This window comes from Bactrocera dorsalis, chromosome 6, assembly GCF_023373825.1.
Source record: "Bactrocera dorsalis isolate Fly_Bdor chromosome 6, ASM2337382v1, whole genome shotgun sequence".
Taxonomy (NCBI): Eukaryota; Metazoa; Arthropoda; class Insecta; order Diptera; family Tephritidae; genus Bactrocera; species Bactrocera dorsalis.
In genome coordinates this window covers 21,867,708-21,877,740 of record NC_064308.1, presented here as the reverse complement: position 1 = coordinate 21,877,740, position 10,033 = coordinate 21,867,708, and positions in this window count along the sequence as shown.

Here is a 10,033-nt window from a genome sequence, read left to right as displayed (position 1 = left end):
CTGCATCAGCACGACAGTGAACTGAATCCGTCTACATGAACATTTGTGAGAAGGCAGCAACATAACAATGACCGGCATGTACACAATTTCGCTGTGGCCATACCAATACCTTGCTCTATTTTTTATAACATTTTCTAAAGATGCCACTGCTGAAAAATATTAGGTGGGCATTTTATAACTTTTGGGTATTTTGCAATTTCCACACTACCACTGAAGTATGCAAATAGCACGTTAACCGTATTATTTTTGGGTGCTCGGTTTCCCAGTAGGCCTATATCACCCATGTATATAAATAATTTTACAAACTACCGACATCTAGTTCTACAGAATTTCAACAATGCACTAATTTTGGCAGTTCGTTTTAGAGCTATTCTTTTGGCATCCCGCCTTTTTCTCTAACTACTGATTGACGACACCCTGATTGTGTTTTGTTGCCAGCTTAGAAAACAGATCAGGGTCCGCTGCCAGCTGACAAGCGAGAGAGTAAGTAAAGAGTGTCTGATCAATTTATCTATGGTATGGTGCAACCCCGCGCATTTCTTCTGACGCATGCGCAATAGTGTTAATATTCTTTTTTAGTGCTGAAATTATGTTTTTCGCGTTAAAAAACGTTGTTGTAACTATTTATTTTGGTTTCCTATAAATTATTATAATTGATTTTAAGTGTTATGTTATTCGCTATCGCGAATGAGTGCGGTCAACATCTAAGTGTGCAACATCCGCAATTTCGACAATTTGCAAATAAACTAATCTGTGGTAATTCGTTGGTGTGTGCGCCGTGGGAGGTATTGATGTTGTCAACACGTTACACCTCGATTTCCTTGGATTAGTGGTAGAAATTGGTAAAAATCATTCAAATAAAATCGTATTTTAATCGAAGTTTTTTTTTAACAATAACAAATCAAATAAACACTCAAATAATTAGTTTTCGCGGGGAAAAAGTGCTCATCAGCCGTTTCTTTTACACGTTATTTCTGTGTATATGAAATCACCTGTTCTGTTTTACTAGTCAAATAAAAACAAAAAAACCTTCTTGTTAAAACTGCATTATCGACCAAACGACAGGTTTCTAATACTCAAAAGAGAAATCATTAGAAAATAAAAATGGCTGAACCTCTTCATAAGGTGACGCCAAGAAATAGTCTCAGCTCATTTGTAGTAAATAAAATAAGAGAATTAGAAAAAACTAACTCACTTATAAATGAGAGGCTTAGAACTTTGGAAGCGATGTGCAATTAGTTACATAAAGATAACATGGAATTAAAAAGAGAAAACGAGGAACTAAAATCTAGTAAAAGCAAGCATGTAAGTGTTGAAGCAAAACCTTCTAGTATGAATGTAGATCAAATATACGAAGATATAAATCTACACTGCAAGAACTGTGAAGCTTTTGGACATACAAAAAACTTCTGTGGTAAGCCATCGAGGTGTGTGAAATATGAAGGCAAACATCCTACTATTGAATGCTGAAAAGCTAAAAACCCCTGCTAAATGTTGCAACTGCGGCGATTCTCATCCTGCAAGCTACCGCGGTTGTGTCGTCGCAAAAGATCTGCAAAAACTTAGAGATAAAAAGAATGGTAATTCAGTTGAGTAGAATGCCAATGCTCCGACGAACAACCCCGTTGTGAACACAGGAGAAGTAAAATCCCTTCCTTCCGGTTCTAAAGTTTCATTTGCGCAAATAGCTAAACAAAGCCATACAAATACAGTTCAAAAAAGTAGTCCGTTATCCCAAATCTTGGGTAAACTAAATTAGCAAGAGAAACTATTTAAGTCCTTTAATCAGCGGCTCAACGCTCTTGAGTACCATCTACGATTTATTGATGAACAGTAACTCTTTGAGAATAATGCTATGGAACGCTAATGGTCTTTCCAAAAGTAAAAATGAATTCGAAATTATTCTACACGACAGAAATATTGATATACATATGTCTATTAACTGAAACGCATTTTACGAACCAATCATGAAAAATTATGAATTACGAATATATCACACACTACACCCGGCAAACTCAGCACGAGGAAGGAGCACTATAATTATCAAAAGCAATATTGAACACTGTGAGGAAGATCCGATTAAGATGGAAGAAATTCAAGCTACAACAATTTCAGTTAAATTGCACAATCACTCATTGTATCTTATTGCTCTGTATAGTCCACCTTGACATAATATAAAAATAGAAACGTATATGAGTTTAAAAAAAAAACACAGCTTTGGTAGCAGCTGGAGTGTCAACTTCACTATCTAGTCGACGAGTGCAGACAGTAGTCAATGCAATCACTATGTGGGCATTTATGTGGCGCATCAAATTAAACGACACCAAATCAATTTATTTTATTTATTTATTTATTTATTTAAGTCTATGAACATTTTTTTTATTCTTACAGACTAATGGAAAGTAAATTACAGTTAAATAGGTAGATAACTTAGACTAAAAAACAGAATTGAGGGTATTAGTGAAGGATAACCTAGAGTGAGAAAAATCTAGAAGAGTCCTCTCGGAAATCGAATTAAACTCACGCATAGCCCGCTTGAGAGGAGCATTTCCAGCAAAATTAGTACTTTCCTTTTTATAGTAAAATGGGGAACAGATCTAAGACAACGCTGAGGAGTATTGAAGTTGATTTTCCCTAGTAAATAGGGACAGTCGATATCTCCATTAATTACATTTTAAACAAATGAAAGGCAGAGAATGGACCGTCGGTTGTCCAGCGATTTAAGATGTAGAAGCAATAAGCGAGATGTATACGATGGTATTGGGTCAACGAACTTTAAGGAACGGAGAGCAAATTTAAGAAAAATCTTTTGGACACGCTCGATTCTATTAATTGACGAAATGCAATATGGTCTCCAAATGAACACTGCGTACTCCAAAATGGACCGAACAAAACATGTATACAGTAATTTTAACGTGTAGATCATGTCGTGTAATTCATGTCGGCTTTACCTTGAAAAAGCCAGCATATTGCCCAATTTATATATGTAAATAACATTCCTGTACCACACCATAACAGTGCTAAGTACCTGGGTATCACCTTAGATGCTAAGCAACGCTGGAAAGAGCATGTCAAAAAAAAGGAGCGAGCTTGATATGAAATTTGCTAAACTTTATCACCTAGTTGGCAGGAAATCCTCTCTATCATTTCAAAACAGCTGTTAGTATATAATCAAGTTCTAAAGCCAGTTTGGGCCTAAGGAGCCCAACTATGGGGTTGCTCAAGTCAAAGCTGTATTGCCAGCATTCAGCGTTTTCAAAGTAAGGTACTAAGGACTTTGGTTAATCCTCCTTGGTACATTAGAAATGAAATCTCCAAGTTAACAAAGTCTCACGAACTGAAGCTTAGACAGCACGTTAATGAGGAAGCCTCCAGACTCGTCGAAGCTGCTGGGCGAGAAATCATGTTGAAACGCAAGAAGCCTTCCGACCTAGTAAGACAACAGTGTCGGGGTATGTCGACGTATGGGGCCGATTATGAATAATTAAAAGATAATTGGTTCAAGTGTAAACGTTATAAATTTCGAGTTTAATGTATATATATAAATATATGGGTGTGTGTTAGTTTCCAATATCGGTTAATTGTTATTGATTTCGTATTAACTAGTGTTAGAGTTGTGTGTTAATATACATACGTATTGTTTTGGTTTTAAATGTACTAATCCGTTTTGCGTGCTGGGTTGATACCTTCGCTTTGAAGTATTGTTGATGAATTTGGGTGGATCCTTGTGCTGTATCCGTATTACTTTATGTTGTAATTTGAGATTGTACTTATTGTAATATATCAATGTAACGTGTACTTTATATTATAATTGTTCACTCTATTTAAAGCCGTTTAGCTCTCCGTGTTCACTTGTTAATTCACTTATTATACATATGTCTCCGTTCGCTTGTATATCGTTTGTATGTTGGCGGGATAATGATCCTTCAGTGTAAAAAAGCGCGGGAAAAGTTTTTTTTTCATTTCTCCTTTTTCGCCTGTTGCGTAAAGTTGGGGCGGTTGTTATTCCTCTGCATTACGCCTCTATTACCTTATGTAATTTGTGGGAGTAATGCAGAGGAGTATTTGTTTGGATTAAACAAACAGTAGCAAAAAATGTATTTCTTAACATTTAGCATTTGACACGTTGACTGCAAAGGCCATTTTCTGAACTGTCCAAAAATGACATTTTGATTTTTTCACATTATATTACTAAAAACTCTATTTCTAGATCATTGGTATCATTAAAAATCAAAAATGATGGTTTTTAAGGAGAAAAAGGACCTACGAGTTATCTCGTAGTTGGCGTATGGGAAAGGACGCTACGAATTATAATATCTCGTAGTAGGTAGGTCATTTTTCCAAAAAAACATAATTTTTGCTTTCTATAGTATTTTGTTTTATAGTTATATTATTTATTAAGATTATCATAATTTTATTATTATTTTCTTTCTTTTTAGATTTATAAACATTCTCTAAAATTACTGTTATAATTATCAAGAACCCAATATGGATAGGAAAAGTCACTGAATCAAAGTGAAATTGAGTACAACGCAAATCTAAGTGATTCGAAGATGATTGCAGCGTGTTTAAATGAGTTAAGCATCCGCCCACTCTACCCGGAAAAACTGGCGCACCTTAATAAACCAGCGCAATTCACCACAGGATGCTACTGCAACGCAACACGAATAACTCACCACATCTATACCAACCTAATCAAAAAGGATGGACAACAAGATAGAAGCACAATTCGTTCTAAACAATTGGTCTGCACGACATTCGCTTCTACACTGCGCCGCGTCGACACCGTTCAACATATTATACAATTCACCCATAAACATTCGCTTTATCCGTGCGAACATACGCGGCGCCACGAAAATCTCTCCTGCGATCCCCCAGCGGTCCGGTATGCAGCTTACGTCCACCCCGCTCCGCACAGTATGTAGGTGGTCGTTGTTCAAATATAATTTGTTAATTTTATAAATTTAAGTACATTAAATGATTGTAATCCCATTAAAGTACATTAAATAATTTTACATTTTAAACGTCAGCCTTTTTAATAAACAAATGTTAAAGTGGTTAATACTTTTGTGCCCACATTAAGAGAAGCAAAGTATTCATGGTCCTTCGAGCCTTAACGAAAGGCACCTTTGGGTCTACAAACAAACAGACATACATACATATGTATTAAAATCAAAAAAAAACTTTGGTGGCAAAATTCAAATGCTATAATGAAAATGAAAGATATACATACATATATAAACACAAAGTGCAGTGACTCAAATAGAAAAAAAAAAAAAATAAATAAATATACTTAGTAATACAAAACTATCAAAAAAAGGTGAAGTGACAAAAACCAAAATAAATTACAAGAAAAATTAAAACAAGAAAATAAAGGAATTGTGCGGTGAACAAAAACCAAAATTAGCACAACAATTCGTGCATAAACAATTCGTGCATACTTATGTAGAAAGCATATTGATCTCTTGGACGAGCTCTCAACTGCACAAAAACAAGTACATACAAGCAAATTATTAGAGTGTGCCTACCCTAAAAAGGAAAATACTTAAAATTAATATTGCGGCTTGAAAACAAAGCATATAAAATAAAATTAAAATAAAAAATAAAAATAAAGTTAAATAGCAAGTAAATAAGTAACGGTATTAAAAAAAAAAACAAATAATCCATCTTTTACAAAGGTTTATACACATAAAAAGTATTCAGTTCACACTGAGAAACCTATATAATAATAAACAATAACAAAAATCAAAGTACACCTGGAGCTACACGCTCAAAACAGGTTGCTAGATTTATTTCAGAAAGTGACAGTTTAACAAGATACTGCACTAGATTTTCCTCCTCACCGATTCACGAAAATTCGGAATCGCTACTAGAAATCAAAAGTCAAAATCTTAAAATTTTGGACTCGCCTCCAAGCGGCTCATGACGCCATACTAGAATCTGACGATTCAGATCTACCACAAAATTTTAAATTATCTGCTGACGCCATATACGAAAACTGCTTAGACCATTTCGAAGAAACAAAAGCTATGATCTCCGATCAACTAAAGCTCATTAAAGCAATTGCACCTACTCCCCACAGTAGAGTAGAGCTGCTACAAGAAGACAGTAAGAAGGCAAGTTCAGGCATCCAACTCGAGGTGCCCGCATGTGACACAGAAACCTTTCACGGAGGTTATGAAGAATGGCCGTCCTTCCGGGACATGTTCACGACCGTGTGCATAAACCATCCTCAATTATCACAAGCGCAAAAAGTGTATCACCTCCGATACAAAACAAAAGGTCAAGCAAGCATAATTAGGGTTGTCGAAAAAATATCGATACATCGATATATCGATATAATTTTTTCAATGTAACAATATTTTTAAGCGATATTTATTATTTCGATATATCGAGGTATCGATATGATTTTATAAGTATTGAAAAGGTATAAAAACGATATTTTTATGATCAACAATTTCTAAATCCTTTTTTATACTAACTATTTAATCCAAACAAATACTCCCCTGCATTACTCCCACAAATTACGTAAAGTAATAAAAGCGTAATGCAGAGAAATATCAACCGTCCCAACATCACTCAACAGGCGAAAGAGGAGAAAAAGAAAAGATCTTTTCCCGCGTTTTTTACAGAAGGATTGTGGGCACACTGTTCTTCAGAGTTAGGTGTCATACGAGATCTGATAATATTGCTTACCCCATTTAAGCAAGCTACTGAAGAAATTAGCGGCGATCAGTACGTGACTTCAAGTTTGGTGATTCCCATTGCAAACTTACTTCAGAGAGGCCTTGAACAAGTGAAGCTTTTCACCGAATTTGGTATTGCTGTTCAGAAGAGTTTGCTAAATTTAGTTATTGCAAAACTAGTACCACTAGAGCGACATTTACATCTGGCCAAAGCAACAATTTTAGACCCACGCTTTAAGCGTATTCATTTTAGTTCAGCGCTAGCAGCAATAACCGAACTGTCAAAAGAAATACGTTTAGAACATAGGCGTAGGGGACAACTTTCGCCTAAACTCAGACCCACTCGCACTACCATAATTCCAAATTCCGAAAAATCTTCGCCGTCGTTGTGGTCCGGACATGAAAAAATTATGATAGATATTGCTGCAGCTTCAGCAAACTCTTTACTTTCAACTTCAACCAGTGATGGTATGCCTAGCGAACTAAAGCTATATCTAGATCAGCCTATAATACCCAGAAAAGAGAATCCAACAAAATTCTGGTTTGATTGTCGTCATATTACCCCAGTCCTTTCCGACATAGCTCTAAAGTATTTGATATCGCCTACGTCCTCGGTTTCCTCGGAGAGAGTGGCATCTGCTGTGAATCTCGCAGTACCCAATTACAGAAGCCGGCTTACAGCCGAGCACGTAAATCAAAGAGTTTTTCTTATGCCTGTATCAGATAAATATTGGTTTGATTAATAAATAACTAATGTTTTAATTGTTGTTCTTATTTATTAAAAATTATGTGAATTGGTTAGTATTTATCTAGTAAGGTAAGATGATTAAAGTAGATTAGGCCAAATATTTTTTTTCCATATCATACCGATATATCGATATATCGATATTTTGAAATAAAAATATCAATGTCGATATTGATATATTCAAAAATGACCGATACAATATATATCGCTACTTTATTCCATTTCCGACATCCCTAGGCATAATAATAAAACAGTTCGCCCTTAATGACGATAATTTCAATATGGCTTGGGAAGCTCTAAAAGCACGTTACGAAAACAAAAGAATATTGGTCAACAAGCAAGTAACGACACTGTTTCTAATTGTTTGTCGATTCTGTCGACACAAAATATTCCCACAGACAGCTGGGACCCAATTCTGGTAAACATTTGCACCGCCGCATTACCAGAAAAGTCGTTACTTCTATGGGAGCAATCGCTCTCATCACGAAAAAAGTGCCCAACGTGACAACAAATGAAAGATTTTCTCACCACCCAATATGAAATTGCGGTAAGGTTAGAAGAAAACATAATAAAAAATAAGAACATTAAACACGACCTCAATGTAAGCTTCAATAGACCCCAAGCTAGAAGCAAAAACAAATAAAACATAATTTTTAACAAAACACAATCGTTCACATCCGAACAAAGAAAACATACGTCATGCGAACTATGTAAAATAGGGCATAAACTTAAAACTTGCGAGAAGTTTAAAAAATTAAGCCTTAACGAAAGGAACAACTGAATGAAATGGAAATTTCGTGACGGGACTGAAAAAAATTAATAGTTAAAAAAAACACCCTAATGTATATAAAAAAGGCGAAAGTAATGTAGTTAAAATTAATTTCGAAAATTCATAGTAATTTAGCATTGTAATACATTTGGAATAGATGATGTTTTTGGTAATATAAAAATGGTAAATATTTTACATAATAAAAAAATATATATAATTTATTCAATTATTATCTAATTGACTTTACTAATATTTCTCAAAATATTTGTAGTTAGATTTATAAAGCCACTTGACGAAACAAGTGCCCAAATGATTTGCATAACATTTTTTTGTTTGAATTATTCAATTAATTCAAATATTACGACAGAAAATAGCAAAGAAAAAAAAAAAAACAACAAACACATGCGAGAGTTGTAGCACATGAAAATTTTCATTAGCTCTGCTGTGCTACCGCTCCCAATTTTTTGCTACCGCTACGCCAGAGCATAGCGCAGAATTTAATTTTTTGATACCGCTCCAGCTATAGTTTTTTACCTAACAAAACTCGGAGCAGAGTAGAGCACTTCTTTTACATTGTTATGCTAAGGCTATGCTGTGGCTCCCGACAAAGTGAGAGCGGTAGCAAGAGTAAAATGAAATGCTACGGGAGTAGCGTAGTTTTTCAAACGCTGCATAAAAGACACCATTCAATGCTTCACTACAGCACATTTCCTAGCTCAACTCAAAAGAGCGCATTTAATAGCACAAAAGGAACCCCGGGTTTAATTGCAAAAGCAAATCACGAAACCCAAAATTCGAAAAACTGCTTAGAGACACCATGCTGCTCCAAGGCACAAAAATCTCAAACGCTGCACAGCGAAACACAAAATGGACTAGTTACAGAACTAGTCACCACCATACCAACTCTAGTTGAGTATAATGAAAACAAATACCTTAATTCACAATTAAGAAAATTTCAAAACTTAAAGAGACTTCCCCCCATAACTATTCGATCAAATAATGGCCGGTACGTCGTACGACAACCAATAGAGCCACAATTTTCTAATTCCCCACATAAAGGTAGAAAAAACCAAAGTCAAAATTCAATCTAACAATATAAAAAACTCAAATATATGGCACTTTTCGACCCCGTAGGATGGCTTTCGCCAATAATGACAAAAAGAAACAAATTCCGAAAAAACAAAAAAGAAATAAAATCCTAGAGCTATGGCGGGCTACTACTGGCCAAATTAGTGCATACGCACATAAACTCATAATAAAGTCATCCAAAAGGTCGAATTATAATCGCATCTTTCCAAGCGCTCCTCACATGGGTGAGTTAGGGAAATCAGCTCTACAAAGCATCAACTTATTTATGCGAATTTTCTATTCTCTTAATCCAAGCCGTTCTCCATTCACGGCCATTCTCCCGCAAGATCCCTCTAATTTCATAGTCCTAAATCTAGGGCTAAGGAGTACCCATTCTGGCCACATCCGAGCCAGGCGTGGAGTTACTATCCTTCATAAGCCGATAACATAGAAAAGGAAAATAATAAACAACCGGTATACCATACCGATGAAATAAGAAATTTACATACCCGCTAATAAAATGAATAAAAGCAAACAACGCATCCACTTCTTTACTATAATAATAAGTCGGATAAACCCGCAAAATATAAGACCTAGCCATACGACCCTAAAAGTAAATAAATAACAAATATTATGTTTAAAACCAAAGGCATTTTCAGGATATACAGCATGTATTCTGCGCCCTCGGCAACTCTACTAGCAGTACGCCGAAATACATGCAATAGCATATACATACGCAATACTAGGCAAAATATTTGCCTAGGG